The sequence below is a fragment of the Capricornis sumatraensis genome, chromosome 11 (assembly GCF_032405125.1).
Source record: "Capricornis sumatraensis isolate serow.1 chromosome 11, serow.2, whole genome shotgun sequence".
In the NCBI taxonomy this organism is placed as follows: domain Eukaryota; kingdom Metazoa; phylum Chordata; class Mammalia; order Artiodactyla; family Bovidae; genus Capricornis; species Capricornis sumatraensis.
In genome coordinates this window covers 57,857,303-57,873,859 of record NC_091079.1, presented here as the reverse complement: position 1 = coordinate 57,873,859, position 16,557 = coordinate 57,857,303, and the positions used below count along the sequence as shown (strand labels likewise).

The 16,557-nt window shown below is 41.8% G+C and overlaps 1 protein-coding gene across 1 annotated transcript in view; it reads right to left on the bottom strand.

The window, feature by feature from the left end:
* The window catches only part of HNF4G (hepatocyte nuclear factor 4 gamma), a 132,882-nt gene extending 118,795 nt beyond the window's left edge, over positions 1 to 14,087 (bottom strand). The window contains exon 1 of the mRNA XM_068983332.1: positions 14,032 to 14,087. The gene's annotated coding sequence lies outside the window, so the exon portion shown is untranslated. The remainder of the gene's footprint in view (positions 1 to 14,031) is intronic.
* Between the last annotated feature and the right edge of the window lie 2,470 nt (positions 14,088 to 16,557).

Genomic DNA, 16,557 nt, shown 5'->3' with positions numbered 1-16,557 from the left:
ATTACCTATGACAGTCCACTCACAAAGAGTTAGACATGACTGAAGCAACCTAGCACCCACACATGTCCATGTATTAAGTCACTCACAAATACCAGAAAATGGTGCTGGGTGATATCTTATATATGTTGTCTGATTTAAGATTCTCAGGAACCTGATGATAGTTGAGCTATTATCCCAGATTAGAAATGGGCAAAATAGAGCACAAAAAGTTTAACTTGTCAAGTGTTACTCAGTAGCTCAGTCTGCTATCTAACTCCCTCTGACCGAAGTGCTTTATACACATCATACCATGCCAGGACAGATAATTTTCTGTAAATCAATGAACTGACTATCCCTAAGATATTTATTGCAAGACAGCTAAAGACATAGTACAACTAATCTTTCACAATTTTAAAATAGACTCACCATAGTGAACACACTGTTCTAAACGCCCATGATTTGCAGTTATACTGTCAGTGAAATTAAAGTTTTGCTAGAGTGAATCATAGGGCTTTTACTGCAATCTGAGTTGTTCGGACTCTATCTGAGAAATTCTGAAACAATCTGTTTAATGCATAACTTCAAATGCAGAAACTGCCCCTTTGAACCTAAAAGGCTGAATGTGTTTATCTCTTTCAACCAGGAAAGAGGAGACTGGACCATTGAAAGCATCCCTCAAAATTAGTTTGACATTTTGGCACTTTTGCTATCAGCATGAATGGTGCTTTGCTGTATGTCTCTTTTCCATTAACTCAAGAGATACACAGTTTAGCAGTCTCTGAATTATTGTACATACTTCTGTATAATTTCCATGCTTTTATATAACCAAATTAAGGTGAGGCATAAATGTCTACACAATGTCCTAGACCCAGTAGGGAGTAATAAGTCTGAATGAAAGACACATTAAAATATTTTTCCAAAATTGCAAACATGTTCTCTGCCCTGCTTTGGAATTCAGCTTAATTTGGCTTTGTTCTTGGACTTGTGATAGTCTCAGTGACACAGACATGCACACCAGGAGGACTTCCTTCTATGGCTACTTAACCCAAACATACCCATTATTCAAAGGCCAAGATGTGGAAATAGTATAAACATATGAAACAGATATAGGAATATATATATTTTAATATCAAACATATCTCTAGATTATTCAGAGAAGATTTTCTTTCTATATATTATTCACTGACTGTGTGGATCACAATAAACTGTGGAAGATTCTGAAAGAGATGGGAATACCAGACCACCTAACCTGCCTCTTGAGAAATCTGTATGCAGGTCAGGAAGCAACAGTTAGAACTTGACATGGAACAACAGACTGGTTCCAAATAGGAAAAGGACTACGTCAAGGCTGTATATTGTCCCCCTGCTTATTTAACTTATATGCAGAGTACATCATGAGAAACGCTGGGCTGGAAGAAACACAAGCTGGAATCAAGATTGCCGGGAGAAATATCAATAACCTCAGATATGCAGATGACACCACCCTTATGGCAGAAAGTGAAGAGGAACTAAAAAGCCTCTTGATGACAGTGAAACAGGAGAGTGAAAAAGTTACCTTAAAGCTCAACATTCAGAAAACGAAGATCATGGCATCTGGTCCCATCACTTCATGGGAAATAGATGGGGAAACAGTGGAAACAGTGTTAGACTTTATTTTTTGGGGCTCCAAAATTACTGCAGATGGTGACTGCAGCCAAGAAATTAAAAGATGCTTACTCCTTGGAAGAAAAGTTATGACCAACCTAGATAGTATATTCAAAAGCAGAGACATTACTTTGCCAACTAAGGTCCGTCTAGTAAAGGCTATGGTTTTTCCTGTGGTCATGTATGGATGTGAGAGTTGGACTGTGAAGAAGGCTGAGCGCTGAAGAATTGATGCTTTTGAACTGTGGTGCTGGAGAAGACTCTTGAGGGTCCCTTGGACTGCAAGGAGATCCAACCAGTCCATTCTGAAGGAGATCAACCCTGGGATTTCTTTGGAAGGAATGATGCTAAAGCTGAAGCTCCAGTACTTTGGCCACCTCATGCGAAGATTTGACTCATTGGAAAAGACTCTGATGCTTGGAGGGATTGGGGGCAGGAGGAGAAGGGGACGACCGAGGATGAGATGGCTGGATGGCATCACGGACTCGATGGACGTGAGTCTGATTGAACTCCGGGAGATGGTGATGGACAGGGAGGCCTGGCGTGCTGCAATTCATGGGGTCGCAAAGAGTCGGACACGACTGAGCGACTGAACTGAACTGAACTGAGATACCACCTCAAGTTACTCCTATAATATGTGCCATTTGTCCTGGCCAGAGGGACTGCTCAAAAGGGAGGAAACATTAAGGGACCAGAACATAGATGAGAGGAAGTGTAGAGAGAGGAAGGCTTTTTAGAGATCAACATAAATGATTTGGGTTTTGGACTCAGTTGATTTAATTTAGAGACTAAAACAAAAATATATGTGAGCCTTAAGGAAGATCTGAATATCTAAGATTATAATAAAACTAAATACTTTGTTACCCTGCTGCTTTGAACTGAATTGTATTTCCCCAACCCTCAAACTTTATAAGTCCCAACTTCTAGTACCTCAGAATATAACTGTATTTGGGGATGGAGCTTTAAAGAGTGAAAGTGAAAGTGTCAGGCACTCAGTCCTGTTCAACTCTTTGTGACCCCATGGACTGTTGGCTGCCAGGTTCCTCTGTCCATGGAATTCTTCAGGAAAGAATACTAGAGTGGGTTCCCATTCCCCTCTCCAGGGGATCTTCCTGACCCAGGCATGGAACCTGGGCCTCCCTCATTACAGGCAGATTCTTTACTGTCTGAGCCACCAAGGAAGGCCCTTTAAAGAGTAGTTAAGATAAAATGAGTTCCCATGGGTGCATCCTCCGTTAATCCAATACGATTGGTGTCCTTATGAGAAGAGATTGAGATACCATCACTCGGGAAGGGAAGAACATGTGACGACACAATGAGAAGATGGACGTCTACAAGGCAGAAGAAGAACCAAACCTGAGAGGCAGAGGGAAGGACGGCAAAGCCAGGAGCAGGACAATGGGAAGAGAATATACGGAATGAGAGGATTATGTTTGAAAGCTTTCCATTATCTTTGAACTTCTCATGAGGAACTAAAAAATTAAAATTCAACAATGAAGAACTTGATTATACTGTTTTTTTCTCCCTTGGCGAATTAACTTATACACATGTAAGACAAACGCAATACCTTATTCAGTAGAATGTTTACAGAATCTAGAAAATCATCTGAGATTTTGGCAATTTTGTCAAATCACTCTATGGTAACTGTGAAAGGTCATTTTCAAAGTATTAACACTACAATTATACAATCCCCAACCTCTATCAGGGTCTACTGTACCATCTAAGGGAGCTCAGGAGGACCTTGTCCCTCCCTATCTGAACACTGAACACTGTTAAGTGTTCATTCGCCTGTCCCTGCAGATCAACCCAGCTATCACTTTCACACATTAAACATACACACAAACACAAGCCAAAAAAACATTTGCTCAAAACCCCAAAACCCATATTTAACATTGTGTACACTTATCTCCCTGGAGAAGGCAGTGGCACCCCACTCCGGTACTCTTGCCTGGAAAATCCCACGGACGGAGGAGCCTGGTAGGCTGCAGTCCGTGGGGTCACTAACAGTCAGACACGACTGAGCGACTTCACTTTCACTTTTCACTTTCATGCATTGGAGAAGGAAATGGCAACCCACTCCAGTGTTCTTGCCTGGAGAATCCCAGGGACAGGGGAGTCTGGTGGGCTGCCGTCTATGGGGTCGCACCGAGTCGGACACGACTGAAGTGACTTAGCAGCACAACTTATCTTCCATTCTCAGTATCTTTTCATGTTTGTCACAAGACAAATAATGTAGAGGGAAACATTATAAATTCTGCATATGAAAGAATTTTATAAACTGTGAAGTTCAAGTATCATCAACATTGTTATTGTACAGATATTTATTAATGTTAGTGCTCTCTCTCTCACACACACACACAGACACAGAGTCTAAATTCCATAGTATGACATCAAAAAGCCTCTATTTTCAGGTTTCTTCTTACTTTCGTGAACTCACTTTCTATCATTTTTTTCTGTTTTACACTGGAGCCTCATGAAACTACAAAATCAATGCTATTCCTATTTAAGACTAAAATATCATTTATTATTCTTTCAGTCAAATCCTACCCCTTGTATAAAAGTAAGTTCATTTAGGGAGATAATATTTTAAAATCTCATATCTGAAAAAGAACTTATAATACACATAGAACTCTTACAACTCAATAATAATAAGACAAACTGCTCAATTTTAAAAAGATGGATGGGGGAGAAATTCCCTGGCAGTCCAGTGGTTGGGACTCCATGCTTTTACTCCCAAGAGTCGGGGTTGTTTCCTGGTAGGGGACCTAATATCCCACAAGTCATGCAGCACTGTCAAAATAAATAAATAAAATAACAAAAAGATGGGTGCATAGGTTTGAACCACCAAAGAAAGCAGCTTAATGGTACCTAAGCTCATGAAAAGATGCTCAGCATCATTAGTCATCAGGGAAATGTGAACTGAAATCACAGTGATACTGTTCAGAATACCTAAAATTAAAAGACTGATCATACCAGGTGTTCTTAAGGATGTGAGGACACTGGAACTCAGGCATTACTGACGGGAACATAAAATGGTACAACTACTGTGGAAACCTGTTTTTTCCATAAGATCTAGCCATTATACTGCTAGGTAATTACATAAAACAAATGAAAGCATTTATCCCCACAGACTCTTTTTAAAAGAAGGTTCAGAGCAGCTCTATTTGTAAGAACCAAAAACTAGAAACAGTTCAGATGTTTATCAATAGGTGAATGAATAAACAAATTGCGGCATAGCCATACAATATTATGCTATTCAGTTAAAAATATATTTTTTCTTTCTGGCTTACTTCACTCTGTATAATAGGCTCCAGTTTCATCCACCTCATTAGAACTAATTCAAATGTATTCTTTTTAATGGCTGAGTAATACTCCATTGTGTATATGTACCACAGCTTTCTTATCCGTTCATCTGCTGATGGACATCTAGGTTGCTTCCATGTCCTGGCTATTGTAAACAGTGCTGTGATGAACATTGGGGTACACATGTCTCTTTCAATTCTGGTTTCCTCAGTGTGTATGCCCAGCAGTGGGATTGCTGTGTCATAAGGCAGTTCTATTTCCAGTTTCGGTGTTGACCATCTGGTGATGTCCAGGTGTAGAGTCTTCTCTTGTGTTGTTGGAAGAGAGTGTTTGCTATGACCAGTGCATTTTCTTGGCAAAACTCTATTAGTATCTATTAGTCTTTCCATATTCCAAGGCCAAATTTGCCTGTTACTCCAGGTGTTTCTTGACTTTCTACTTTTTCATTCTAGTCCCCTATAATGAAAAGGACATCTTTTTGGGGTGTTAGTTCTAAAAGGTCTTGTAGGTATTCACAGAACCGTTCAACTTCAGCTTCTTCAGCATTACTGGTTGGGGCATAGACTTGGATTACTGTGATATTGAATGGTTTGCCTTGGAAACGAAGAGATCATTCTGTTGTTTTTGAGATTGCATTCAAGTACTGCATTTCGGACTCTTTTGTTGACCATGATGGCTACTCTATTTCTTCTAAGGGATTCCTGCCTACAGTAGTATACTTATCTCAATGCAATTATACCTCAGTATCAATAAATTATATCCCTTGACTTAAAAATAAAGAATTCATACATCCTGTGTAACCTAATCCAGGAAAAATTAGTGGGCCTTCTGCTATGTTACTACAATACTTCTTCGGCACTCAAAACTTACCCTTATAATAATGGGCAGTTATTCTTTAAGGCATATCCCTAACCAGACATGAAAACATTAGCAGAGAATTTCCAGTAATTGCTTAATACCCATAATAGAATCTAGCTTGAAAATCAGGTTCTTAACAAATGTTTTAATTCTACTATTGATATTTCACATTCCTTCTTAAAGAGGAATACCAGACCACCTTACCTGCCTCCTGAGAAACCTATATGCAGGTCAAGAAGCAACAGCTAGACTGAACATGGAAAAACTGACTGGTTCAAAATTGGGAAAGGAGTACTTCAAGGCTGTATATTGCCACCCTGCTTATTTAACTTGCAGAGTACATCATGCAAAATGCTAGACTGGATGAATCACAAACTGGAATCAAGACTGCTGGGAGAAATATCAACAACCTGATATATGCAGATGACACAACTTTAATGGGAGAAAGTGAAGAGGAGCTAAAGAGCCTATTGATGAGGGTGAAAGAGGAGGGTGAAGAAGCTGGTTTGAAACTCAACATTCAAAAAACAAAGATCATGGCATCCAGTCTCATCAGTTAATAGCAAATAGATGATAAAAAAATGAAAACAGCGCAAATTTTATATTCTTGGGCTCCAAAATCACTGTGGACAGTGACTGCAGCTGTGAAATTAAAAGACACTTGCTCCATGGAAGAAAAGCTATGACAAACCAAGACAATGTATTTAAAAAGCAGAGACATCACTTTGCCAACAAAGGTGTGTATAGTCAAAGCTATGCTTTTTCCCATGGTCATGTACAGATGTGAGAGTTGGACCATAAAGAAGGCTGAGGGCTGAAGAACTGATGCTTCTGAATTGTGGTGCTACAGAAGACTCTTAAGAGTCTCCTGGACTACAAGGAGATCAAACCAGTCAATCCTAAAGGAAATCAGCCCTGAGTATTCATTGGAAGAACTGATGCTGAAGGTGAAGAACTAATATTTTGGCCATCTGATGTGAAGAGCCAACTCACTGGAAAAGACCCTGATGCTGGGAAAGATTGAAGGCAAAAGGAGAAGGGGGCAGTAGAGAATGAGATGGTTAGATAGCATCACTGACTCAAGGGCCATGAATTTAAGCAAACTCCAGGAGATATTGAAGGACAGGGAAGACTGGCATGCTGCAGTCCATGGGGTCACAAAGAGTCAGACATGACTTAGCAACTGAACAATAATCTCCATTAAAGCTACTGATTCATTCAGTGAACACAAGCTCATTGAACCTCAACTAAATGCCCAAATAAAGAAGTGAGCAAGAATAACATATTTCTTATTCTCAGAGGTCTAACACTCGAGCCTAAGAGAATCATCATCAAACATGCAACCACAGTGTGTGATGAGGTGGTAAATATGACAGGGAAAGAACAAGATAGAACTAAATTGGTATATTGCGGCAGGAGGTCAGGAGAGGTGGTATTTAAGCAAAGACCCACAAGAAAGGTGGAAGGTGACTAGAAGGCAGGGAGGGAAATGATGATGACAATGGCAGAGAGTTTTCCAAACAATAGATACAGCACTTTTGAAGGTGCAGAGCATGGTACCTTTGAGGAAATAGAAGAGATTTCCGCTAAAAACTAAAGAGATGTCAAGAAAAGAGAGATGAAGCTTGGAGTGGAAATCCAGACCAAGTCACACAGGGTCTAGTGATGTAAACACACTTGGAGTTAATGATAAGGGTATGAGGAAGTGAATGAATGGTTTTAAGTAGAAGAAAAAAGACAATGTCAGACCTGTTTTCTCTATATCATTCTAACCACTATCATGAGAAATAATTGGAGTTAAGACTAACCAGGAAGGGAGAACAGTTGGTTACTGCAAAAATTCACATTAAAAATAGTAATGCCTTTGCTAGAGAAACAAATCTTCTAGACAAGAGAACAAACTAGGGAAACACTCTTCTTCCTAAGTACTTGACAATCTGGCTCAAATGGCCAAATGAGGTTTACTTTTGCCATACAAGCTAGGTTTTAAAATATGGACAATTTTTAGGACTATAATAGTTGAAAAACTACAAATCTATAATGACCATGACCAAATCAAAGCTTCCTGTACAATCCTAAAGATTTAAGGTCTGCTTCAATCCTTCATACTGTCTCATCGTCCTTATTCTACAGTTCTTAAAGTCGACTGAAAGAGCTTCGAAAGATCTCTCAAGTCTACCTTATCCTCTTCATATCTCCTTTCCATTGGGCAATTGAGAAAGCTTCCTACAAGTCTCCTGTCTCTTATCTGTGCCTCTGTGATCCAGCCTCCAAAATGTTGCCAATCAATTTTAAAAAAGAAAAAGGAGACAGAAAGTTTTCCTAACTCAACCTACTTATAGACTTTTGATGCTCCCCATTACCTACAGGACATAGCTCAAACTTTTGTTATCCACGTTCAGGATTGTCAGAATGGCCCAGTGCTCCTTCCCCAGTTCATTTCTTGCCATTCCACTTATTTCAAATGTAATCTCCTCTGCCCCAAACGCCTTTCTGATTATTCTCTATTCAGCAAGAGCTAATCGGAAAACCACTTATTCTTCCATGAAATCTCTCTAGGACATTCAAGCTAAATGTTATCTTTTGTGTTTCCATTTTCCATGGTATTTCTATTTACTGCACTAATATAAGAGTTATCACTCTATGTTATAGATGGTTGTACGTGTTTGTCTTCCAAGTAGATTATCGTGTTTGAGAGTGGGGACACTGATTTATTTATGCCCCTATTCCAGGTATTCTTGCCTGGAGAATCCCAGGGACGGGGGACCTTGGTGGGCTGCCGTCTATGGGGTCACACAGAGTTGGACACGACTGAAGCGACTTAGCAGCAACATTCCAGGTATCTAGTACAGTGCATATAATTCCATTCCACTTAAATTAAAATACAAACTTTATTTGCAAACTATAGCCATAATGTCAGAAACAAGAAAAGCAAAAGGAAAAAAAAAAAAAAATACTGGGACAGACTCCATAATCTGACCAAGAACACACACAAAGTACAACACACTAGGCAAGCCAAGAGAGACAATAGAAAAAGATTAAACATATTTTAAAAAATACTAAATTACCAGACCCAGATAGTGGTATCAGTAGATACTTTTAAATGAGATGGGAATTCACTATCTAGATGTCTATAACAATTTTTCACTATCATCTATAAATGTGATTTTTCTATATTGAAATAGAGTGCAGAGAAAGGGTCAAATGTTCAACAAATAAAATGCTTGACTTAAGTAATACAAGAATTAATCCACATATACTTTAAGAATAAAGACTGTTATTTTTACTTTAAAACTATTTAAACTGAGGCACAGAAATGTTAAGCGACACACAGGGATACACAGCTGGCAGAGGGCAAAACTGAGATTTGAATCAAAGTTTTGATAATTCCTCAGCCCATGTTCTAACCACTGAACTAGATACTCGGGATGTTCCTTGTCTACACTGTTCACCTAAGCACTTCATGAATTCAGGGACCGTGTCTCTTGCTCATCACTGATCTCTGAGGCCTATTAGAGGGGGTGGCCAGGGGTGCAGGGGCCACCATAAAACTCTTGAAGTCTTATGCAATTTGTGTGCGTGCTCCATCACTGATGTTGTGTCCGACCCTTTGCGACTCCATGGACCGTAGCCTGCCAGGCTTCTCTGTCCATGAAATTTTCCCAGCAGGAATACTGGAGTGGGTTGCCATTTCCTCCTCCGTGGGCTCTTCCCAACCCAGGGATTGAACCCACATTTCCTGAGGCTCTTGCTTTGACAGGTAGATTCTTTATTGCTGAGCTACCTCAGAAGCCCCTATGTATAATTCCTTTAGAGAGAGGGTCAATAAAAGAGGATGACACTTATTAACTTATTCACAACAATCAAGTAGCATTGTAGATGAATTATCGCATTCTATCACAACAATAACAGCAACACAGAATACATGTCAGGTACCTAGTATATGCCAGGCATTGGTCTAAATGTTTACATGTATTATTAACATATATAATCATTATATGAATTCTATGAGACAGATGGTATAGTCACATATACTTAAAAAATGAGGAAACTAGGCTTCAAAGAGGTTAACTTGCCCAAGGGCCCCAGCTTTTGTCCCCCTTTTAGTAAACAGCTGGGCAGGAATAGAAGCATCCCTATGTGACAACAAAGCAGTCTCTCTAGGCTTACATCCCATGAGGTGGTCATCCTCAAAGACCTTCAGGTCCCCCAAAATGTTAAGAGAATCACACACAAAAAAAAAGACAAAAATTAATTCCCTATGCATTTTCCATAAGGTCATCTTGATACAAACCAAAGGTTTTCATAGCAACACAATATCAGAAGCTATGAGCTAATTCTCCCATAGAGAGAGCATTCTGTCTCCTTATGTATCAAATACAAGGTAGGAAGTACAAGTATAGCAGAGGATAAGATGGTTGGATGGCATCACTGACTCAGCGGACATGAATTTGAGCAAACTGGGAGACAGTGAAGGACAGGGAAGCCTGGCACGCTGCAGTCTATGGGGTCTCAAAGAATCAGGCACACCTTAGCCACTAAACAACAACAACAGAAGTCCATATCGTAAAGAGAAAGTTTTCCTTTAAGGTTATCCATGATGAATGGGTAAGATAGTACTGAGTTTCAAAGTTACTTATATAAACATGCAACTATGCATACATGGAGCAGGGTTGTTGCTGTTCCTTACAGACTTTTGTGACCTAGAAGTGCTTTCCCCCAGGAATACTTGGTCAAGAATAAGGAGACATGCAAGGCCTGTGGGGTCTAATCAAGGTATCATTCCTCATGTCTGCTTCAGCTGGGCAGTCCTGTACAGTGAACAATCAAGGACTTCTTGAAGGTGCCAAGGTCGCTCCCTTGGCTTAGATTCACAGTGCCTGGACTTGAATCCCCAGTTTTAGCCTCTATAGATGTGTGTGACCTTAGTCAAGTTTTTATATTTCTCTGCCTCATTTTTCCCATCTGAAAATGGGGAGAATATTAGTATTAGCTGCATAGATTTGTTTAAAGAATGTAAGAGAAAAAATTCATAAGAATGGCTTAGAACAATATGTAACATGTATTAAGGATTCAATAAGTTTCAGCAAAAAACATATGTATTATTAAGATTCCTAAATAGCTCTCCCAAATGTCAGAGGAAGCCATATTTGAAGCACTTTATGAGTCTATGTATAAGCTGATTAATACCAATAGGGGAAAATTTCTATGGGGAGAGTAGACAGAGCAATTCGGCAAGGATGTATGTATGTATGTACAAACAATGATGTATCACTGTACACTCAGTTGTTCTGTTTGCATGTATAGTTGCCTAAGGATTCCAAACTACAATATCTCACTTAAAATTATGTTTCATTTCTAGGGATGTGAATCCTCTTACAAAGGTAGCAAACACTTAAGTCAAGAGCCACACAATCACAACAGCAACTATTAGGCTCACCAGAGTCACATGTTTGTAACATCGAAATTCTCACTTAGCATGCACCAGTATCTCTAGCCATTCAGTAAATGGATAGTGACTAATAGAGTCAAATACAGTCTTTTACAAGCTCAAAATAAGAGTGATATTTTAAAATGTATTTAATTCCTTTTCCACTTTATTACTACATTCTCAAAGCAAAATTCTCAAGCTCTCCAAGTTAGATGTTACAGGGCTGGTTATATAATTTCCAAATATCCAACTCTGTCAATGAGAAATCCACTTTTCAACAATCAGACTGGCAACATTTTAAACAAATCATTACTATCCAGTGTTGGCAAGAGTAAGGTAATGACACTGTGGGTACTTAGGAAGGGTTTTTACAATATCCATCAAATTTAAAGTGAACATCCCCCTGGAACCGGTAATTCTCTTCTCAGAATAAATCTTCTGTAGTATTCTTGCAGAGACAATGTACACAGATAACCACTGCATCACTCTTTGTAATAATAAGAAACTGAAAAATCCAAGTGAATATTCTGGGGGATATTGGTTGGCTGGTTACATTAGGTAGATACGTTTAAAAAGAAATCTTCATATATTGACAGAGAAATATTTGAGAAATATTACAAGAAAGCAAATTTCAGAACACTGATAAGTGAACCATTATCCAATTTTTTGAAATAATGAAAGATTCCTGTGGTTATACATGGGAGGGAATCCCTGATGGCTCAGTGGTAAAAAATCCACCTGTCAATGCAGGAGACCAGGGCTCGATTTCTGAGTCAGGAAGAGCCTCGGGAGAAGGAAACGGCAACCTACTCCAGTAGTCTTGCCTGGGAAATCCCATGGACAGAGGAGACTGTGGGCTATAGTCCACAGGGTCGCAAGAGTCAGACACAACTTTGCGACCACCACTATCATACACATAAAGGAACACAAGTCCAAATCAACAGCAGTTACACATACGGAATGGAATAGGAAAGGGGGTTCACTTTATATTTTACTATAATTTTCTTGTTGCTTTATAAGCAAGTAGTACTTTTAGAATTCAAAGAAAATAACAAGAATTTTCAAAAGATACAGGGAATGAAGTTATTATTTGCATTATTATTTGCAAGTGTAAAAAAAAAAAAACTTAGTCATCCCCCAAATTAATTTCTGCTGTCGCATATGCTTAAAATGACAACTGAATAAAATGCTTATGAGATCTTAATAGACACACTCTAGTTAAAAAGGGCTGCCCTGGTAGCTCAGACAGTAAAGAATCTGCTGGTAATGCAGGAATCCAGCGTTTGATTCTAGAAAAGGGAATGGCAAACCACTCCAGTATTCTTGCCTGGAGAATTCCATGGACAAAGGAGCCTGGCCAGTTAATGCATGGGGTCGCAAAGAGTCAGACATGACTAAGTGACTAACATACACATACCTTCACAAAGCATGATGAGAAACATTCCCTATTTGTAGGCCTATAAATGGAGCTGAGGAGGAATGGGAAGAAGAGAACAGCCCTCCACCTGCACTTTTGAAAAGTGAAAAATAAGTAGTTTACCACCACTGGTCACCTTCTTTCTCCACCTTCTCACCCAAATGGTACCAGAGAGGAGCCCAACCCTTCTAGGCCACTGACTGCAAACTCACAATAAATAGATCAGGTGACTTGACTGATAGTGCTGAGCACAACAGATGAAAAAAGAGGGAAGTGGGCTGAGAGGGTGGGGACAACAAGGTTATTATGAAAAAACTGGTGCCAGCTGGAAGGGAAGAATATTGTACCAATGAAGAGAATATACATATGAAATGAACGGAGAGCAGGAGAAAGTAACAAAACAAAAGCAGAAAATGTTCCTATTTATGAAGTGTTTCGTTTTCAGGACATCCCATGAAGTGGACAGCGCTGCAGTCTGCATTCTCTAGGGCTGCCCTCACAGGAAAGCTGACTGAAGGCAGATTGCTTGTTGGAGAGGGGTCCTGTAATTGTTTAGAGCAAGTCTTAGAAGAGCAGCCCATCAGGTATGAAGCCCATTACATTCAATTCGAAGATCTTATCACGTGCTGGGCTATTCCCGTTAGACATGGAGTGATTATTGCTTAACCTGTACATTGTTTAAACAAGCTTCCAAAGAACATTTCTTCCCTAAGGAAGCTAAGGTGATTTAAACTGAATTATGTATTATATAATTCTATATAACGATTATATATATATATATATATATGCACATACATGTATAGACAGACATAAAGACATACACCTACATTCTTCATATAATCGCCCCAGAGGCATCACCTGAAGATACCCACTCTCAAAATGTGTCTAAGAGAGAACCGGCAGAGGCTGAGACGGGAGCAAAGGCCTGTGGTGATGCTCTAGGGCCAAACACCTTCCTACAAACCTCCGAGGTCCATAGAATATCCCAAAGCCCTGGCCTGGCCCCAGGCCACACACACACACACACACACAAAAACCAACTCCACCAAAGCCCCCAGAGACCTGGCAACCACGTGACTCGCCGACAGACACCGAAAGTTCCTCTACCAGACACATCCAACTTTTATTTTCTCCTTTTCCTGAGTGACCGGCTGGCGCATGCCCCCGCTGCCTCACCTCCGGCCCTTTCTTCTTTCCCGCACTTCGGGCTGTGGGAGGCCTCGGGGTATCTGCTTTCAAGCTCGACTGGCCTAGGGGGTCCTAAGGCTCAGCCCCTCCCGGGCGGGCGTCCCTGATGCAGCCGCGGGAAGGGAACCGAGCGTCCTCCGGTCCGACCCCGGCCGGGGCCGGCAGGCTGGGGCTCAGCCGCTGGGCTCGGGGGCGCGTCGGGGAAACTTACCTGCGCGGAGCGGCTCCCGGAGCTCCCGCGTCGCCGTAGCCGCGTGGCCGCCGCCGCATCTCCCGACGGCAGGTCCCCCCCCACCCGCCCCGGCTGCGGGGGTCCCGGGCCGCGCTTTCCCAGCCTGGGAAGGAGGACTGCGGGCGCCGAGGTGGAAGGTGGGGGTGGGGCGGAGTGATCGGGGAGACGAGGCGTAAGGACGTTGTTTTGTTGTTGTTTTGTTTGTTTGTTTGTTTTTCCGGATCGCTAGCAGAGACTTTAGACCATATGCTGGGAGGGTATTAGCTCGGCTCAATGGCGACAGAACAGCGGCCTGACTCTCACCGTCCGATCGATTTACTAAACAAACTGAAACGTGGGTGGGGATGTTAAACAGTAACCAGCTGCCTCAATGAAAACTGAAAGCGGCGAGGCCGCCACCGCCTCGGCGCGCTGGTTTCCCGGTTCCCAAGGCCCCGGGGCGAGCGGCGGGCGGGCTGGCGAGGGCCGGAGCTCTGCCTGCGCGGACCCGAGCGGCTCTCCCCGGGCCTCCCGGAGGCCTCCATCGCGCAAGGCGCACGGCGGCTGGACCATCGGAGCCGGGTTCCCTCTCTCCGCCTCCCGCCTCCTGAGGACCCCCCGGCCTGAGGCCAAGCGCGGCCCGCGGGGCCGCCGACACAGTCCCCCTCCCAGCCCCAGGTCACGCCTCGCCCAGGGCGGTGTCAGTGCCTCGGCACCGGCGGTAGCGCGGAGAAGCCTGCTGACCCGAGAATGCTCCTCTCATCCCGAGCCAATGAGGTCCAGAAAAGGGCCGGAAGTATTATTAAAGGGAATTAAGTAGGTTCCTAGGGAGAGCACTGCGGCCGCACCACTAGGGGAAGCCGCATCGATCTCGTTAAACTGCACCTTGGGCCACTGGGGTTACCTTCAGCCCTGCAGCTTGTGACCACCTTGCTCGGCCAGAGTTCTGGGAAGTAGAGGGAGCCCGGTTTTCCATTCCCGGTTAACCTCCTCCCGGTTAAGCCACCTGTGGCTTCGGTCACTTAGTACCTCTTTACAGATGTATCTGATAGAAAACTTCCTGTCTTCCTCCCACACACTAGGAACCGTCACAAACTTGAGACTTGGAGTAGTGATGCCCAGACCCATCCGAGATGCGATGGTCATCCGGATCAGGTTTTTGTTAACCAAGCGATATAGCCAGAAGCAGTGGCTCTTAAAAACATCTCAGCAATTTAACTTCGTGGTTTCAGGAATGAATGACTTCGGGTCAAACAAGTAATTATCTTCATGAGATAAATAGTTACTTAATCCCTAAGGTTTTTCTTTTCCGACCGGGGGGGTGGCGGTTATTTTAAGACTGTAATAACAATGCCAGGGAGATCAAAGGGCTAGGTCTTTTTTCTTTTTCTTTTTAGATCAGGTTTACTAAACTTTCTCGGTTTCCTCCTTCTGAATATCTTGCTGAAAAGCTCCTTTAAAAACAAGTAGTTGGTGTTTCACAAATCAGAACAAAGAAGAGAGATCATATACTATTTTCTTTAGGTCTACCTTCTTGAGCAAAACACATTCTTTTGGTCTCATTGCCCACGTGGTCTGCAAACCAGGTCTCCAAAGCGGCCTCCCTCTGTCCAAATCCGCTCCAGGAAACCCTCCGGAGACAGCCCAGGCATAAGAATAACTATTAACCGGCTGTATTTATTATGCAAATCTTTCAAGGATGCGTTGTTTAAAGATCACCAATGGTCATTCTCAAAAAATATTTCCACATACTTGGATAATGAGTGTAGGTTGTCTTACTCTTGCCAAAATAGAAATATACAGTTCCCATAAAAGGTTGAAAAGTCTGAGTTAGAAACTGTCCATGCCTGTTCTCAGAAACTTTGATGCCATTTGACATCTGTATTTCCCTGCAGAGAAACCACAGTCTCCGTTTATTTCGCTTTTAACAATCCCTAATGTCAGTGGGTTCGATTTGGGATGATCAATTTCTCATCCATGTGTGGTAGAATCGCTAATCTACCAGGAAATGATCATCATATATTCTGTATCAACAATTATTTTTACACAATATGTAAAACCTCTGCCAGAGAATTTTATTGTCACAAGGATTTTGACTAATAAGGGAAATAACAGTACATTCAAGGAAGTATATAAACTCTTAAGACAGTTATTATCTAAGGGACGTATTGGGGCTTCCCAGGTGGCTTAGCGGTAAAGAATCCGCCTACCAAGCAGGAGAGGAGGGTTCCATCCCTGGGTGGGGAAGATCTCCTGGAGGAGGAAATGACAACCCACTCTAGTATTCTTGCCTGGAGAATCCTGTGGACAGAGGAGCCTGGCAGGCTACAGTCGAGTCACAAAGAGTCGGAGGCGACTGAGCACGCACAGAGGAAGCATTGTGTCTGTTCAACTTAGAAAAATCTCTACGAGTGTAACACTGCCAGTCCTCTCTTACTCGCAACAAGTAGGGAGTGGTTTCAGGTAATTAAATAGACAAATAAGTGACTCTGTGAACTAAAGGAAAGTATGAAAGGCTGACTCAGC